The 19,808-nt window shown below is 44.7% G+C and overlaps 1 long non-coding RNA gene across 2 annotated transcripts in view; it reads right to left on the reverse strand.

The window, feature by feature from the left end:
* The window catches only part of LOC122222187, a 65,590-nt gene extending 51,455 nt beyond the window's left edge, over positions 1 to 14,135 (reverse strand). For both annotated transcript variants that reach the window (XR_006203645.1, XR_006203640.1), the window contains exon 1: positions 14,064 to 14,135. This is a non-coding gene — a long non-coding RNA (uncharacterized LOC122222187). The remainder of the gene's footprint in view (positions 1 to 14,063) is intronic.
* Positions 14,136 to 19,808: the final 5,673 nt, after the last annotated feature.

Below are 19,808 nucleotides of genomic sequence, written 5' to 3' on the forward strand. Positions count from 1 at the left end.
GCCTGGAGCCTGTTTCAGATTCTGTGTCTCCCTCTCTCTCTGACCCTCCCCCGTTCATGCTCTGTCTCTCTCTGTCTCAAAAATAAATAAACGTTAAAAAAATTCTTAAAAAAAAAAAAAGAAACATATTTACTCATAGAGTGTGCATATATTAAAGGGAAGAGTTTTCAGAGACAGTTATTTGACAGCGACAGTTATCTGTGCTCAGACATCTCATGCTTGCTTCTCCTCATGCCTTAGCTCCTTGTTGGGTTTAAGAAAGATGCCAGAGTTGCCAAACTAGCCGTTTGGACCACAATTCACTCTAATAAATGCTGCCGTCTCCACGTCTTTGGAGGAGGAGAATGAGGTAGGTGAGCTCAGGCAGAACGCCCACGTGGACAAGACCAGAGGACCTCAGGGTCTCCTGGCGGAGCTCACCTGGTACCAGGGGAAGAAGACGACCTCCTTCCCAGGTGAATGTAGAGTGCCTGGAAAAGGCCCCCTGGGAGAAGGGTGGCAATGGTGACAAATTACAATCACCGAACTCCCCCAGTGTGCAAGTGAGGAATCCTCCAACAGGAGTTAGACATTAAAATGTAAATGCCTATGGCCCTGCAAGAGGTAATTCTGAGATTTAAATTCACCCTCTGGTGTAAGTGATGCCTCCAGAAAATTGGTCGGGCTTGAAGGAGTGTGGGAGAAAGACCGGAGCAAAAAAGGCGAGGGGTGCTGCAGGTAGGGGTGGGGTGGGCTTTGTCCGTGCAAGGCAGACAGAATCCACATTTTGGTGTTAGCTCAGGGCTGGGTCAGACAGGGAGGGAGGGGAGAGAGAAGGAGAAACCATCAGAGACGGGAGCGGGTTCTTTCCACTCTTGGGAGCCCTGCTCTGGGTTGTCGGACAGTGGGCATGTCAAGGAGGCGCCACCCTTGGGCTGCCCTCTCTGTGAGCATTAGGCACTCATTTGCACAAGGTTGCCTCCGACCGCCTTTTCATAAGTCTTGACAACTACCATGTCAACGCAGGACCTTAACATTTGTTGCAAGACATGGTTTTTTGGAGCCTATGCTCAGAAGAATCAACCTTGTCCACCACCTTCACTTTCTGAGAGAATCAAGGTGATAGTTGGTGGGGACCAAACCAGATTCAGGCGAAGGACCCCATTGAATTCTTCTATCCCTAGTTTAATATGATGGTTTTAGCATTTGCACATGCCCTTTAAATAACATTTAGACTCTTAAAAGTTTCCATGTGTCTGTGTATGCATGGACTTCTCACTATTATAATTTTTATTTGTTAGGAAAAAGAGTTTTTATAATGACCGGTAATATAACCTAGTGTTTAAGGGAGTAGGTCTTAGAGCCAGATGGCCAGTGTTCAAATTCCAGCTCGTGTTTGTGAGCTGTGTGACCTTGGGCAAATTACTAAACCTCTCTGTGCCTCACTTTCCTTCTCTATAAGTTAAGCATGATAATCACACCTGCTCCATGGGGTTGTTACAAAGACTAAGTGAGATCATACACAGAAAGCCAGGACAACACCTGGCATGTAGTAGCACCAAATAAAAGTAAACCATTTTTGTTGACAGTTGAGGGGCTTTGCTTCCATAATGTCCTCCCAGCTCCCTAAATCACAGTTCAAGATGTTTCTCTGTCCTTGTATTTCCTATAAATTGGCAGTTGGTCATCTCACATTTTGTGAGGTTAGCAGCTGTTGAGGCTCAGTGCCTAGAGATCTATTTTCAGTGGGGGTTGCAAAATGATGATATTCCATCATTGTATTTTTTTTTTATTAATTGGGGTACTTTATTTTTAAAATGCTTCATTTCGTCTACTATTTGGTTTACCCAGTGGTAAAGTTCAATAGAAAGGCAAGATCAATGCTTGATTCTTTGCTTTTATTTACCAGTTTTGAAGATAATGACTATCATTGTCTGAAGATTACTGGTTTTTAAGTAGCAGTATGAACTCATAAATGTGAACACAGCTAATGGTTTTAATCAGCTACAATCATCATCCTTTTTGAAGTGAAAACTTTTTAAGTGGGCTCCTGCATCTTTTGACCTGACAGCAGTAGTCCTTGATCACTTCCTTGCTATCTAGTAAAACAAGATGTCCAGGCTGATCTTGTACATTTCCTAGCTCACAGCTGAAATCAGCCATTTCTCCAAGAAGCTCTGCTTTCTTCTTGTAGAAAATGGTATTTGAAGACTACAATCTAGATACTATGCTGGGGTGGGGGCGGGTAGCACCTGGGGGGCTCAGTTGGTGAAGTGTCTGACCCTTGATCTCAGGTCAGGTTTCAATCTCAAGGTCGTGAGTTCAAGCCCCATGTTGGTCTCCACACTGGCATGGAGCCTACTTAAAAAAATAAGAATAGGGGCGCCTGGGTGGCTCAGTCGGTTAAGTGGCCGACTTCAGCCCAGGTCATGATCTCGCGGTCCGTGAGTTCGAGCCCCGCGTCGGGCTCTGTGCTGACAGCTCAGAGCCTGGAGCCTGTTTCCGATTCTGTGTCTCCCTCTCTCTGACCCTCCCCCATTCATGCTTTGCTCTCTCTGTCTCAAAAATAAAATAAACGTTAAAAAAAATTTAAAAAAAAATAAGAATAAATAAATAAATGGATACTACAAATACTCTTTGCTACTGGGTTAGTCATTGTTTCTAGTCTTCTTCAGGTGACAGAGCTGGAATGGCTCGATCAACCAATAGATCAATCAAAAGATAAATATAAAATATCTCATGAATTTCTAATGATACTTCCAATTCAAATTCAGGGCTAAAAGGGTTTTTTTTGTTCTTGTTTTTTTAATTAAAAATTGTTTACTGTTTTTATTTATTTTTGAGAGAGAGAGAGAGAGAGAGAGAGAGAGAGAGAGAACAAGCTAGGGAGGGGCAGAGAGAGAGGGAGACACAGAATTCGAAGCAGCTCCAGGTTCCGAGCTGTCAACACAGAGCCTGACGCAGGGCTCAAACTTGTGAACTGTGAGATCATGACCCCAGGTGAAATCAGATACTCAACTGACTGAGCCATCCAGGTGCCCCAAAGGTTTTTTTGTTTTAATCTTAGGGAGCTTTATTAGTCATGTATACTTCAGTAAGAATTAGCTAGATTCTTCCCAAACTGACAGGTGAGAACACGTTCTCAAGCGTATGCAGAAAAGGGAAAATTATAAGGATACACAGAGCCCAGCACAGAAATTCAGGCAGGCCTCAGGAAAGAAGTGGAACTGGGGACAAGAAAGTTGTCAGAGATCAGAGGTAGCCCTTCTCTGTGGGGCAGCTTCTTGCTTTTCTTTCTCCAGATCTGCCTTCTCTACTTCATCATCCACATGGTTAAAAGGTGTCCAAACGCTTCCAGCCAGTGGGTGTTTTCGTGTGTTATGAACATGGGCTATTCGGAGTGAAGAGCAAGGAGGGAGAAGGAAGGGCCATTCCTGGGTGACAGGGAACCTCAGTAAGCTGGAGTCCATGTCATGCTGGGTGTGAGAACATGAAGGCTGTAGGCACAAGGGAGGGCGACTGTGGTTTCTGCAAAGAATACAAGACTACAGGGTTTTCATTTCACCTTTTCTATATTACTTCTGTATCTCTTTTCTGGCACTCTACGAAGCCTGGTTCTCCAAGACACAGGGCAGGGTATAATTAGAACGCCCATTAATAATAATCAACTTTATCCCATCTCACACATACGGTAGTCTCAGAATAACGTGAATACTATCATCACTGATAGACTTACTGAGGACAGTTAAAATACTTTTTGTTGGGGCGCCTGGGTGGCTCAGTCGGTTGAGCGGCCGGCTTCAGCTCAGGTCATGATCTCACGGTTCGTGAGTTCGAGCCCCGCATCAGGCTCTGGGCTGATGGCTCAGAGCCTGGAGCCTGCTTCCGATTCTGTGTCCCCCCCTCTCTCTGCCCCTCCCCCATTCATGCTCTGTCTCTCTCTGTCTCAAAAGCAAACATTAAAAAAAAATACTTTTTGCACTTGCTATCCCCATTCTCCCCCCATTTCTGTAACTGTGCTACAGCTACATTATATGAGCATGTGGCCCTTGCACTCTAGATTTCTCCGTTTTAACTCTTAGAATCTTCAGTCTCAGTTCTATGAGGAATTGCATATTTGAACTTCACACCAGGCTTACGTTGATGTTTTCCAGTCATTTTGACTGTCTTAATTGTGAATTTTTAAGAATAGCTACCAAAAAATGGGGCGCCTAGATGGCTCAGTTGGTTGAGCGTCCGACTTCGGCTCAGCTCGTGTCTTGCAGTTTGTGAGTTTGAGCTCCATGTCGGGCTCTGTGCTGACAGGTCGGAGCCTGGAGCCTGCTTCGGATTCTGTGTCTCCCTCTCTCTCTCTCTGTTCCTCCCCTGCTCGTGTTCTGCCTCTCTCTCTCTCTCTCTCTCTCATAAATAAATAAATATTAAAAAAAAAAAAGAATAGCTACCAAAATTATATCAGTCACAGTTCTCCAGAGAAATAGAACCGATAGGGCGTGTGTGTGTCTGTGCGTATGCGTGCATGTGTGTGTGTGTGTGTGTGTGTGTGTGTGTGTGTGTGTGTGTTAGAAGGAATTGGCTCAGGCAATTATGGAAGCTGAGAAGCCCCAAGATGTGTGGTTGGCAAGCTGGAGACCCATGAGAGCAGATAGGTATAGTTTCAGTTCAAAGCTAGCAGGCTCTAGACTCAAGAAGGGCCAACAATTTATTTCAAGTCTAAAGGCAGGAAAAGACCAGTGCTCCAGCTCACGGTAGTCAGCTACCTGGAGGAGTTCCCCCTTACTCTCAGGAGAGTCAACCTTTTTTTTTCTTTTTTTCCTATTCAGGGCTTCAAGTGACCTGATGAAGCCCTCCCACGTTAGGAAGTGCGCTTTACTAGCTCTACTGATTCAACTGTTAATCTCATCCCAGAACACTCAGTACAGTGTTTGTCCAAACATCTGGGTACCCAAGACCCAAGGAAGTTGACACATGAAATTAACCATCACAAAGGTAGTGTGCAGAAAGACTTTTTGCTGTCCCCCGCCCCCTCCTTCTGCCTGCTAGTTCACAAGGCCACACACCCGGTAAGGGTACTGGTTTGTACTTCATATTATGAATGGCTGCAATTTATAGAGCATTACATGCATTATCCCATTTAAATCTTCATGCAAATCCCATTCTATAGATCCAGAAACGGAAGCTTCTAGAAGTGACTCAGTTACCCAATGTCAAACAGATGAATAATGAAATGGGGATTTGAATATACATCTCCTTGATTTCCAACCCTGCGCTCTAAACCACTATGCTAGGTATTTGGGAAAGAACAGGGGCTTACAGAGTGAGCCTTAAAAGGTGACATTTTCTACTTTGTGGCACACAGTTCACCTGAGTGATTTTTACAGGCATTCCAAGTCTCACAAGCTCTTTATGTATGCCTTAAAGAAAACAGATGTCAAATAGTAGGTAAGTGAGAAAACAATAAACCTGCTCTGACCAATTTTTAAATTTGCTTACCCATTGCTAGAGTCAACAAATAATGGTAGATGGATTATAAAGACTATGGTACTTGGTAAGAAAGCAAGAAAAAAGCAAGCAAGAAAGAACTTTTGACAAAATAATTTACAAAAGAGTATACACAAAATATGTGTACAGTTCAAAGAGTAATAAAATACTCACATACCTACCACTCACCTTTCTACTTAAATCATACCTACTAATTTCTGCCACTTCTAGAAATTAGAAGTAGATGGAAACATCTAGTACATGTATTTATCTACAGCAAAGCTGATTTAGGAGCTGGTTTGAGTCTCTACAGATTCGTCTTTCTAAAGTGGACTCAGATCTGTGAAAAAGGGGATTTATGTAGTCAAATAAGTTCGGAAGAATAGTTCCACTATCTTAGTCTTCCACTCAGATCTATAAGACACATTAAATATCAAGAAAAAAGTCCTACAGTGATCTTTTAAATTCTGCGTAACTCTCGATTTCCCCACCACATATGATCATCAAAACTTCATGAGGCTTGTTATCATCTGAATGTGACTTATATTCTTCTGGGGAAATACCAGCATGGTCCTGGTCCAAGGTAGGCGCTTGCTCATGAGCAGGGCACAAATGGATGCTTTCCTGACCAGAGATGATGGTGACAGCACACTCTGACTGGCAAAATACCTCGGGCTCCTGAGTAAAGCGGAGGTTCAAGAGAGAGGGGATTGCAGACAAAGTCACACCAACTCTAGCCAAAGGAAAAGGCAGAGGAGGGAGCCTACACAAGACGGGCAAATTTGCTCTGCTGTTCCAAGGAAACACAACCTTCAAGTTTGTAATCCGGGGGGCAGTTTCCAGGACAAAAAGGGTGCTTTGGATTATAACAAATAAAGTATAAGATCTTGTTATTTGACTTGTGTTTTTATCAGTCAAGAGTATCTGTCTTTGTCAGTTGGGCTTCTAGAACAGAAAAGCATAGACTAGTGGCTTAAACAATATACTTTACTTTCTCACAGTTCTGCAGGCTGGGAAGTCTAAGGCCAAGGTACTGGGAGATCAAGTGTCTGCTGAGAGCTCTTTTCCTGGTTTGCAGATGGCTGCCTTCTCACTGTGTGCTCACATGGAAGAGAGAGCGAGCTCTGGTCTCTTCCTCATCTTATAAGGACACTAAATACCATTACGGGGGGATCCACGCTCATGATGTCACCTGAACCTAATTACCTCCTGAAGGCCCTGCCTTACTAATACTATTACATTGGGGATGAGAACTTCAACAAATGAATTTTGAGAGGATACAAACATTCAGCCCATAGCAGTGTCATCAACAATGGTTACGTTAACAAATACTGTGAAAAGTGTGTTGTCCCATTATGCTTAAGTATACAAGCTGCTAGGGCACCTGGCTGACTCAGTCATTGGAGCATGTGACTCTCGATCTTGGGGTTGTGATTTTGAGCACCATGTTGGGTGTGGAGATTATTTTAAAAAAACCTTTTTTTTTTAAACATTTTTTTAAGTTTATTTATTTTGAGAGAGAGAGAATGAGCAAGCACGAGGGGACGAGGGGCAGAAAGAGAGGGAGAGAGAGAATCCCAAGCAGACTTCATGCTGTCAGTGCAGAGCTCAACACAGGGCTCCATATCATGAACTGTGAGATCATGACTTGAGCTAAAACTGAGTCAGTCACTTAACCGACTGAGCCTCCCCAAAAAATCTTTTAAAAAAAGAAACAACAACACCAGGGGCTGAACAGAATGTGTCAACACATTGTGAAGGTTCTCCCAAGCTGGTTGGACACCAGCAGGAAACATGTACAGTAACAACTTCATTACCAAACTCCCATACCTAATACAATGAGGCAGGGACAATTAAACATGACACTTGTCCTTTAAGCCCTGTAGGGTTTACAGTCTGAGATGATAGGCCACCAGAGACCCAAATAGAAAAAAAGGGCAGGTTTTGAAAAAAGGAGACATCCATTTTAGGGCAAAACACTCCTGTAGCCATAATCAATTAATAGAATGTTGCTCTTTATAACAAAGCCTCCTTCAAGAGTATGGATTAGGACAACAATTATCTTTTCCAAAGTGTCAGTCATGGTAACTAAACCATCAGTAACAATATCAAGTAACACTAAGGTCAGATGTGTATTCCCTGAGTTCCTTTGGATTTTATGCCTATGTGTGGTTTCTCCTTGTATTGTGACAAATTGCCCACAGCAATCACTCTTGACCTTTGTGGACCTTTCAGGACCCAATCTGTAGGCTCCTGAAAACCCTCAGATGTCTGAGCCGAGACCAGATAAGAATGTTTGGACATAGACACACACAGTTCCAAGGGGCTCTTAGAACCCCCAATGCCATCCAGAGATTCTGAGACCACAGGTTAAGAACCTGCTCTACCAATGGCATTTTTTGCAGAAATAGAAAAAAAAATCCTACAATTCATATGGAATCTCAAAGGACCCTAAACACGTAAAACAAAAAACAAAAACCAAAAAACCAAAAAACCAAAAAACCAAAAAACCAGTGGGTTGAGTGTCTGACTTTGGCTCAGGTCATGTCCTCGCAGTCCGTGAGTTCAAGCCCCGTATTGGGCTCTGTGCTGAGAGCTCAGAGACTGGAACCTGCTTCTGATTCTGTGTCTCCCCCTCTCTCTGCCCCTCCCCCGCTCATGCTCTGTCTCTCAAAAATGAATAAAAGTTAAAAAAAAAACCACTTTTTTTTTTAAAAGGACCCTAAACAGCCAAAACAACCTTGAGAAAGAAGAACAAAGCTAGAGGCCTCACACCTCCTGATTTCCAAACATATTACAAAGCTATGGTAATCAAAACAGTATGGTACTGACGTAAAGACAGACATATAGACCAATGGAACAGAATAGAAAGCCCAGAAATAAACCCTCACATCTATGCTCAAATGATTTTTTTTAATGTTCTTTTCATTTATTTTGAGAGAAAGAGATAGAGAGCGAGTAGGGGAGGGGCAGAGAGAGAGGGAGACAGAGAATCCCAAGCAGGCTCTGCAGCTGTCATTGCAGAGCCCAATGCGGGCTCAAACCCATAAACCATGAGATCACAACCTGAGCTGAAATCAAGAGTCAAATGCTTAACTGAGTGAGCCACCTAGGCACCCCTATGCTCAAATGATTTTTAACAAGGGTGACAACACAAGGGAGAAAGGAAAAAGAATCAGGATGGATTCTTATACCATCTACAAAAAGGAACCCCAAATGGATTAACGACCTAACTATAAGTCTTGCAGCTATAAATCTAGAAAGAAACAAAGGAGGAAATCTTTGTGATATTGGACAGGCCCTGATTTCTTGGATACAATACTAAAAGTAGAGGCAAAGCAAAACAAAACAAAAAGCAAAAACAGACAAATGGGACTATATCAAACTTAAAACTTCTGTGCAACAAAGGAAATAATCGACAGAGTAAAAAAGGCAACCAATAGAAGGGGAGAAAATGTTTGCAAAGTATATATCTGATAAGGAGTTAATATTCAGAATACATAATGAATTCCTACAATTCAACAACAAAAAAAACCAATTTTATTGTTTTTTAATTTTTAATGTCTATTTATTTTTGAGGGGGGAGGGGAGAGGGGCAGAGAGAGAGAGAGGGAGACACAGAATCCAAAGCAGTCTCCGGGCTCTGAGCTGTCAGCACAGAGCCAGACTCAGGGCTTGAACTCATGAACCATGACATCATGACCTGAGCTGAAGTCGGACACTTAACCAACTGAGCCACCCAGGTACCCCACAAATAACCCAATTTTAAAATGAATACATGGGGGCGCTTGGGTGGCTCAGTCGGTTGAGCGTCCGACTTCGGCTCAGGTCGTGATCTTGCACTCCGTGAGTTTGAGCCCTGCGTCAGGCTCTGTGCTGACAGCTCAGAGCCTAGAGCCTGTTTCAGATTCTGTGTCTCCCTCTCTCTGACCCTCCCCCGTTCATGCTCTGTCTCTCTCTGTCTCAAAAATAAAGGTTAAGAACAAAAATTTAAAAAAATAAATAAATAAAATAAAATGAATACATGGGGTGCGGGGTGGCTCTGTTGGCTAAGTGTCCGACTTCGGCTCAGGTCATGATCTCACAGTTTGTGAGTTCGAGCACCACACTGGGCTCCACACTGACAGCGGTGAGCCTATTTGGAATTCTCTCTCTGTCCCTCCTCTGCACTTGCTTGCATGTGCTCTCTCGAAAGAAATACACTTTAAAAAAATAAAATGAATAAAGAACTTCAACAGACATTTCTCCAAAGACGATTTATAAATGGCCAACAAGAGCATGCAAATATGCTCAACATCATTAATCATCCGAGAAACGCAAATCAAAACCACAATGACATGTCACCTCATACCCATTAGGACAGCCACTATAAAAAACAAAACAAAAACAAAACAGAAAATAACAAATGTTGGTAAGGATGTGGAGACATTGGGACCCTTGCGCACTCTTGATGGGGTGGTAAAATAGTGGAGCTGCTATAGGAAACAGTGTGGAGGTTCCTCAAAAAAATAAAACTAGGGGCTCCTGGGTGGCTCTGTCAGTTAAGTGTCGACTTTAGCTCAGGTCATGATCTTGCCGTTGGTGAGTTCAAGCTCTGCGCCGGGCTCTGTGTTGACAGCTCGGAGCCTGGAGCCTGCTTCAGATTTTGGGTCTCCCTCTCTCGCTGCTCCTTTCCCACTCGTGCTCTGTCTCTCTCTTTCAAAAATAAACATTAAAAAAATTTTTTTTGAATAAATAAAAATAGAACTACCTTATTATTCAGCAATCCTACTTCTAGGTATATATCCAAAAGAGTTTAAAACAGGATCTTGAAGAGATATTTGTACATCCATGTCCATTATAGCATTATTCACAATGGCCAACATGTGGAAGCAACTGTCATGTTCAGCAGAGAAAGGATAAACAAAATGTAGTATATACATACAGGGGACTATTATTCAGCTTAAAAAAAAGAAGGAAATCCTGACGTATACTACCACAGGGGTGAAGCTTGAGGACATAATGCTAAGTAAATAAGCCGGCCACAAAAAGACAAATCACACACTATTCCACTCATATGAGGTATCTAAAGGCGTCAGGCTCATAGAAACAGAAAGTAAAATGGAGGTTGCCAGAAGCTGAGGGAAGGGAAGCAGGGAGTTCTATAGTCTAATGGGTTTGGTTTCAGTTGTGCAAGATGAAAAAGTCTCGAGATCTGTGGTACGGCAATGTGCATACAGTCAACGGCATCAAACTGTACCCTTAAAAAATTAAGAGGGGACATTCAGGTTATGTGCTTTTTACCACAGGGACACGTGAAAGAACTCCTTGTCTAGGAACGTTTTCTGATACTGCCCTGAGTGACGTTCCTCATGCAGTATCCTCCAGCCAGGCCCTGGGAGACTTCTTTTCCAAGTTCTTTCTAGAAAAGGAATGTAAAACTGAGCTCTCCAGCCCTTCAGGAGCTGGAATGATAGAAGGAAAACTATCCCAAGCTCTAGGGGTCAGGTGTGGTGGCACGGGAGGCTGGTTTGCGGGTAAGGTCACAGGCATGCTAGCAGGGTGGCGGAAGGCAGGGCCGAGAGGAAGCTGCCCCAAGGAAGGGCACAGCCAAGGGCAAGGGCACTGTCCAGGGCTGGCTGCCACTCCCCAGGCTGTTGAGTAGCCTGCAAACAGAGAGCGAGGTCACCAGGACAGGTGGAAAAGCGCCCCCAGCAGTGCAGAGGCAATGTGAGTAGCCTTCTCTGAGAGAAGGTAGCCTTTCGTCCCGGGAATGACATTGCCACATTGAGTGGGACTCTGAGGAGAGTTACCTGCTATTTTAAAACACCAGCACGGGTAAATTGCTTGATATGTGATCCTCAAGAGGGTCAAAGTTAATCACTACTTGTGACTTTTTGGGACTGACTTTAAAGCTGAACCCTCTGAAACTTCGTAGGTTTTCTTTAAATTTTTTTTCATGTTTATTTATTTTTGAGAGACAGAGAGAGACATGGCACAAGTGGGAGAGGGGCAGAGAGAGAGAGACACACACACAGAATCTGAAGCCGGCTCCAGGCTCCTAGCTGTCAGCACAGAGCCTGACGCAGGGCTTGAACTCACAAGCTGTGAGATCATGACCTGAGTCGAAGTCAGACACTCAGCCGACTGAGCCACCCAGATGTCCCAACTTTGTAGGTTTTCTAATGTTCAGGCCCTGCTACAGGAAGAAAAAAAAAAAAAAAAATATATATATATATATATATATATATATATATGGCATATTTAGAATAGCTATCAATAGATCAATTGATCAAACTGTAGGAAACAGGACTTAAATACTTTCCAGAGTAGATAGGAAAGGAAGAATATTTTATTCACCATATGTTCAGCCTGGCCTCTCCCTTGACTTCATAAAGTATGGGTTCCCTCACTTCATGATTAGTGCTTATGTCCCAAGGAAGCCCTATCTTTTTTGTTTTTAAATTTTTTTTAACGTTTATTTATTTTTGAGAGACAGAAACAGAGTGCAAGCTGGGGAGGGACAGAGAGAGAGGGAGACACAGAATCTGAAGCAGGCTACAGGCTCTGAGCTGTCAAGCACAGAGCCCGATGCGGGACCCGAACCCACAAACTGTGAGATCATGACCTGAGCTGAAGTCAGAGGAGGAAGCCCTATCTTGAGAAAGTCAAACATAGTCCAAAATGCCCACAGAATAAAACTACCTATATGCTTCAGTCCTCACAGTGTGGGAGAGAGACTTTGGACAAATCAAGGAATCACACATATGCTTGCCATCTGCAGAAATTACTAGGTAATTTGCTATTTAACCCTGTATCTGGGAAGCCTCTGAAATGGAGTCATTCTCATGCTTGAGACCCTAACTCAGTCATTCTTCAAAAGAAAACGAGATAAACTAGAGAAGGAAATACGAAGAGCGATCAGTGAGTACCTCAACCCGGCATTTCTCACCCTTGAGGAACGCCCTCCCATTAAAGGAGAAGAAAAAATGCCCAGATCTGGCGGTAACTTGCTAATCAAGCAAGTACAAAACATGAAGCTGAGGACACTTCCACTAATAGTTATCACACTAGTGCGAAAACCAAAACAAAATTACAAGTTCAAACAAACGTTCAACTACAAACGATCCAAACTGAAAGCATCAATTTTATGGGATAAATGATACCGTGTACCACGTTCCTGCAGCAGAATTCTACAGACCTAACTATGCTGCTGACTGATGGGGGCAGCTTCTTGGAGTTCAGCACACTTTGTCCTACCAACTTCCCAGCCACTTTTCTTTTCTTCTTTTTTGGTACTTTCACATTACATGTCTCTCTCTCTCTCTTTTTTTTTTTTAACTTTTTTTTTTTTTAATTTTTTTTTTAATGTTGATTTATTTTTGAGACAGGGAGAGACAGCATGAATGGGGGAGGGTCAGAGAGAGAGGGAGACACAGAATCCAAAACAGGCTCCAGGCTCTGAGCTGTCAGCCCAGAGCCCGACGCGGGGCTCGAACTCACGGACTGCGAGATCATGACCTGAGCCGAAGTCGGACACTTAACCGACTGAGCCACCCAGGTGCCCCTTTTTTAACTTTTTTAAAAAAAATATAAGCTGTACACCCAACGGGGGCTTGAACTCACGACCTCAAGATCAAAAGTCACATACTCTACCAACTGAGCCAGCCAGACCCCCCGTTTCTGTTCTTTTCTAATCCGAATGGAACAATTTGGGTGGAGCTGCTTGCCATCGCCACTGCTGTAAATGCAAACTCACAAGCTGATACGGCTGGTGTGTCAGTACTCGATTCTAAGGCAGTTGTTCAAACCCTCAGGAACAGTGGACAATAATTTGTTTATGTTACCATCCACACTGAACATTCAAAATGAGGCAACTCCCCAGAATATTTCCTTGGGTCTTAGTTTGACAAAACTTCCATAGGTTAAACCTGAGGCTTTTAACCTTTTTTTTTTTTTTTTTGGTACTGCAGCTCCGTGTGGCGGCCCGGTGAAGCCTCAGAATAATTGTATTAAAAAACGGAAAGGATCGCAGAGGAAACCAATTATATCGACATTTAGTTATCAAAATATTAAAAAATGAAAGCGTGATCTGGATTTGTGCTTCTTCATGAACACATTAAGGATCTAATAATGGCTGGTCTAATACCTTATAATTTCTAAGTAGTGATGAGTATAACCGATGGCTGTAATATCTTCAACAACTGTAAAGTGATATAAAAATACCTGTGATTTCTATGACAAAGTCACCAATTTTACTCTTTCATAAAATTATGAATTTGTAACACCTCAAAATATTTCATACATTTCAGAAGAGGTTTGTGAAAACAAAGATGTAACTTTTCCCCCACAGACCCCAGGCAAGAACCCTTGGCCTAAATCTTATGCCCCCCAAAAATGGTTAAAGTTATACACACATTAAAAAAAAAGTTATACACACATATTCGAGATTAACTGTAGGCTTGGATGTTTAATGAGCTTCCCGGTACATAGATTATCCATCTCTGTCCTTTCAAAGAGGCAGATGGTCAGTACCCAAACCCAGTGCTCTCGGCCAGCGGGTCTCTGAACCTCTGACCACCAAACCACAAGAAGCTTAACTGTCCTGGCAATGGTGAGGCTCTTACCTGGATCTTTTCCTTTTACTCTTTTCCCTTCAAAGATTCACTGCAAAGGGAGATATGTGCCCTCCATTTTAGCTCCCTGGAACCCCTCCCTCAAGGAGCCCCACATTCTATAGTGGACCTATGTGGCCCTCCCAAGCCAGGAGGAAGCCCTAAAGAGGTTCTGCTCATCCCCTATGAGGAGGAGTGGAACCTCCAGAGCACAAGGACCCCTTTGGTTGTTAGGCAACTAGACATAAGGAAGCAGGGGCAGGAGACCTCCAGAGCAAGAGGTACCCAGCCAGTCACATGATTGCCCTCTCTACCTACCCTCTGGCTGGGAAGGGTTGAAATGCCCTAGGGTTGCTAGGCAACGGGACAGCATTCAGTGATGATGGTCTCCAGAAGATCGTTATATCCTTGGTAGTGTAAGGCACATGGTGAGAGTGTGTGTGTATGTGTGTGTGTGTGTGTGTGTGTGTGTGTGTGTGTGTGCATGTTGTGATGCATCATTTCCCCCGGAGGCCTAGGATGCAGAAAGTCAAATTTCTAAAACAGCCAAAAGGAAAAAAATCCAAAACATAAAACACCCTAAAGGAACTTTTGGGGGTTCCAGGCTGGGCTGACCTGGAGGCTAGGGCTTACTACAGGGTGTGTTGGAAGTGCTCCCTCCCTTGGGGTGTACTTCTCCCCTTACTGGCTCCTGTCAAAATCTGCTCTCTGTCCATGGTCAAGGTGTTACAAGGGGCTGATAACAAATCTGTCATAAGAACCCAACTGGTAAGACTTCATGGCTGCTCCTGGCAGCTTGGAGCCTGAGCCCAGACTGAGAACCAAGCTCTCTGCTCCCAATTCTAGGTCAGCCTCTCGGTAGCTGTGTGGCAACCTCTGTTTCTGTAAAATGGGGTAGTAAAATCAATCAGGGAGCCACGAGGAAGGTCAAACATGCAGGTCAACCTGAATCTAACCACGAGGAAACCGTCAGAAAATCTGAATTGAGGGATTCAGCAAACAACTGGTTTGGATGCTTCAAAATGTGGACGGCATGGACAATCAAAGGGAAAAAATGGTGGGAAACGCTTGTTGATGAAAGGAGACTAAGAACTAAGGGGTCATGACAACTAAAGACAGTACATGATCCTTGATTGGGTTTAAAAAGCAAAAAAAAAAAAAAAAAAAAAAAATTCCAAGACATTATCCGAACAACTGGACAATTTGAATGTGGACTTACACTGTTGTACTAATGTAAAATGTCTTAGGTTTGATCATATATTGGGTTATAGAGCAGAAAGTTCTTTTCCTTAGAAGACACATGATGAAATATTTTGGGGGTGAAGCACTGGGATGTCTGTGATCTATTCTGAAATGGTTTAGTAAAACACACATACACAGAGAAATAAAACCAACGTGGCAAAATGCAAACCGATGAACCCACATGTACGGGTTTTCAATGCACTACTGCATAACTTTTATGTAGGTTTGAACATTTTCAGAATAAAAAATAGGAGAAAAGGTATATAGACATCTCTTTTCTGGTACAAAAAAGCAGTTAATGAATGCTAGCTTCTTATGATTATTTGACTTTTGCATCTACGTGGGAATGATTTCTTAAACCAAAGAGTGGCTGTAGCACAGCTGAACGACTCTGACACAGGATGGTGGCAGGACTCAGGGTGCTGGAGCCTTGCTGGAGCCTCCCCTCCTCTGCCTGGTCCCTCAAAGGCTGATGACAGTGTTCCCTGACAGAGAGGGAGCTCTGGGAGGAGGATGTCTGAGCCCACCCAGCCTGGGTCGGAGGCCACGTTCTGAGCCCGGTCTGCAGACTGCTCGTCTGTGGAAGGGAAGACATTAGAGCCAGAAATGACACTTTTAATCCCAGGCTTACTGGAGGCGGCCTTCCAGGTGCAGACCTTGAAGAGCAGATGGTACTTTTGTGAGAATGAACAAGAGGTGCTCCTTCCTCTGGGAGACCCAGGCTATGTTTGGGCCGTGCTGCCCAAGTGCACACAGCAGCCTGACGAATCCCTTCTATGTAATATTCGCCTCCATTCATTGAGTGCCAGGCATGTCCTGTGGCTAATTTCCAAACCACCACGACTCTTCGGGATAAATGTTAGTGAGTTTGCTCATTTCACTTGTGGGGCAACAGGCTCAGAAAGGACTGTTCAATTGGCCCAGCTGGTAAGTGTCTGAGCAAGAGAGCAAATTTCTCAGGACCTCCTGACTCCTAAGCTCTTATCCCTCCGCTGTCCTCCAGCCCTCCGTTCAAGTTTTATGCCATGGAAATCTCCTTTCCTCGTGGACCACAAGTCCTCATAGTAGTGAAGGTGCCATGTGAGGAAACTGAGGCTCAGAGAAGGGACTTAGGAAGATCATTAGACGCTTGTGGCAGAGTCTGGACTAGAAGGCAGGAATCAGGTTATTCATTATCCTTAATACCTCAAGGGACTCCCTCCCTAATAACAACTGGAGATTGATACCCACTTCCTCTAGGCAGCCTGGACAGGTTAGGAACAAGTAAATGCAGCCCCCTTTTACCTCGGCTTTAGTGATGCCATTTCGATTGTTGGAGGTCTTCCTTTTGGAGAATTCCCATGGCTGCTCCTCACCTCCCGGGCTCCTCTCTCGGTTCCACCTTTCTTCTCTTTTTTTTTTCTTCAAGAATCTTGTACTTAAAAAAAATGTTTATTTATTTATTTAGAGAGAGAAGGGGGAGGGGCAGAGAGAGAGGAAAGAGAGAGAATCCCAAGCACTGATAGCGCAGAGCCCGATGCGGGGCTTGACCCACAAACTGTGAGATCATGACCTGAGCCGAAATCAAGAGCTGGACACTTAACCCACTGAACTACCCAGGAGCCCCTCTTGGTTCCACTTTTCAAGACAGCTCTCTCTTACCTGGCTATGTTACTGCCAGTTCAGGCGACACCCCTTCTCTCCTGCTCTGCCTGAGCTGACATTCCAGCTCTGTCTAGGCTGCTTCCTCCCTCCACCTCTCAAACCTTTGCTATTGTTTCCTTAGTGGAACATCTCTCCTTCCTTCCATTCTTCTCCTTTTAAGAAGCAATATACTAGGGGTGCCTGGGTGGCTCAGTTGTTTAAGTGTCCAACTCTTGATCTTGGCTTGGGTCATGATCTTATGGTTTGTGAGATTGAGCCCCATGTGGAGCGCTGTGCTGACAGCACCGAGCCTGCTTAGGATTTTCTCTCTCTCTCCTTCTCTCTCCCTCTCTGCCCCCCACCAAGCACTCTTGTGTGCTCTCTCTCTCTCTCTCAAAATAAATAAATAAACTTAAAAAAAATAAGCAATATGCTAACTGCCAGATGTCCATTGTGATTCCTGAGATCTTTTTCTGCAGAAGTTCCTTTTCCTCTATTCCCTTGCTGCCATTTACCCACCCATCCATCCATCCATCCATCCACTTACTCACCTAGTTATCCATCATTCCATTCACACACACACACACACACACACACATCATCCATGCACTCACTCATCCACCAATCCACCTGTCTGTCAGTCTGTTCATCCATCTATCTATATATCTCTGTCTACCTTTCCATTCACACACATCCATGTATTCATCCAGCCAATCATCTGACTTTCCATTTATTCAACCTTTACTGAGCACCTACCATGTACCAAATACAAAGCAAAACAAGGCCTGGCCTTTTCCTGTGGGAAACCCTCAGTCTATAGGGTAACACCATGGGTTGAAAACTTTTCTAGAAGTGTGTACTAGGGACCATGGGATTTCAGAAGAGGGGGGGTTAACAGGTCAGTAGCTGAGAAAAGCCTCAGGGAGTTCCTGGTATCCAAGACTATGAGTCCCCTTCCTTGTGGTTTTATTCCTCTGTGCCCATCACTTCCCCAGCCCCCCATCTAATTCATTTTGTTATCTGTGGGTGTTTGGGCTGAGGCTAGGCTCGGAGACAAAAATCAAAAACTCCTCCCTTAAAGTTTCCCAGGGGCTGGCTCTTCCCCTGGCTTTCCTGCTATAGTTAGGCCAGCTCTCTCTTTCATCTCTCAGAACAGCTCCCTTTTTATTACTGGACACTTGTACCCACTAGCACAGCTTTCCCACTGGAGGGCTGAGGGGCAGGGGACGACCTGGCCTGACCTTGGTCCTTCCTATCCCTTCACAATGGCACAATCAGGACGGATGCTGTGATTCTCTTTGTCTCTATGAAGTTGGGTCCAGGACCAGGCAGTAACAAGCTGACGAGCTCAGTAGGGGATGCTACAGAAGACGAGGTACTCCTGGGCATGCGGGTCCCTAGAAGCTCCCTTGAGGGCAACATCGCTTCCCTCTCAGCCTGCCCCCTCCCCCCCCCCCCCCCCCCCCCCCCCCCCCCCCCCCGAGTTTAAGTCCAACTGAATGATCACACTGGGAAGAAACCTAGACTATATCCCCTGGGAGGTACGGGTGAGTCTGTTCTCAGCTGAACAGCTGCAAGCCTAAGCGAGATGGAAGCTAGGTGAAGGTAGCAATAGCCACCCAATTAACGACAATGACACAAACCAAAGATAATCAAAACCTGCAGCGAGGTGGGTAAACTGCTGAGAAAACACCCTGAAAATTACAGTATGGGCATTTGAGCATGGTGATGCTATATGTCTTCCAATTTCCAAATGAAAGGCAGGGGCAGTGGTCTTGCTATAAAGCCAGGGAAAGGCCACGGGGCAGAGTTTTAGTTCAGGATCCTCCCCGATCCTTCCCCCCCACCTCCCCATCTACAGGCTCTTACTAGGCCAACAGCTATTTTCTGGTTGTTGAAAAGGTCATCACAGACCCGAAGGGAAGTGATACCCATAAGTCAGAGTATCCAAGCTGGGGCTCTGTGGCAGCCGTGGAGGTACCCTGCTCAAACCTCCCTTGGAGAGAACCAGCTGTGAGAAGCACCAAGCCCTGAGCTGCTGTACCTTCCAGCCTGCCTCAGTGCTCTAGGCCCCCACCCCCTCCCCTTTCTGCCCAACAGGCAATCTGCCTGGTATTCCCCACTGGCCTTGCTGGGATCTTCCTAGAGCGGCACTGTAATATGAGACTCCTCTCACCCAATTCTCCCTTCCCTCTCTCCTTTCACAGGTGCCAGGCTCTTCCTCATGACTCCTGCTCCTTCCCCCTTTATCCTTCACAGCTGTTTTCTCCTATAAATCTCTTGCTTGTCTAATTCTCTCTTGACATTTGCTGCTCAGAGGACCCGAACTAAAATCTAGTATATATGCCGTCTGAGTCTGGCACCACTAGTAAGTTGATTCTCGGGGCGGTGGGGGGCAAACCTGGTGAGTTTTATAATAGCTGGACGGAGGCCCTGTGGACAGGATCACTTGTGGAGCGTTGGGAAAGACGGTTGATGAAGGGTACAACATTCCGAGAAAATGAACACAGTGCTTATCAGCACTTGCGATGAGCTAGAGAGCTGAAGATGCATGTTCCCTCTGGGGGGCGCAAACATTACAGGGAGCTGGTTTTAATCCCAACTCCACCATCTCTTCAGGAAAGTTTCCTCATCCATAAAAATGGGAATAATTTTACTTACCTTGCTGGGCTGTAAGAATGAAGAGAGTGTTGGGGCGCCTGGGTGGCACCCCCAGGGTGGGTTAAGTGCCTGACTTCAGCTCAGGTCATGACCTCGTGGTTCGTGAGGTCGAGCCCTGTGTCGGGCTCTGTGCTGACAGCTCGGAGCCTGGAGCCTGCTTCGGAATCTGTGTCTCCCTCTCTGCCCCTCCCCCACTCACCCTCTGTCTCTCTCTCTCTCCCTCTCTCAAAA

Source organism: Panthera leo, chromosome B3, assembly GCF_018350215.1.
Source record: "Panthera leo isolate Ple1 chromosome B3, P.leo_Ple1_pat1.1, whole genome shotgun sequence".
In the NCBI taxonomy this organism is placed as follows: Eukaryota; Metazoa; Chordata; class Mammalia; order Carnivora; family Felidae; genus Panthera; species Panthera leo.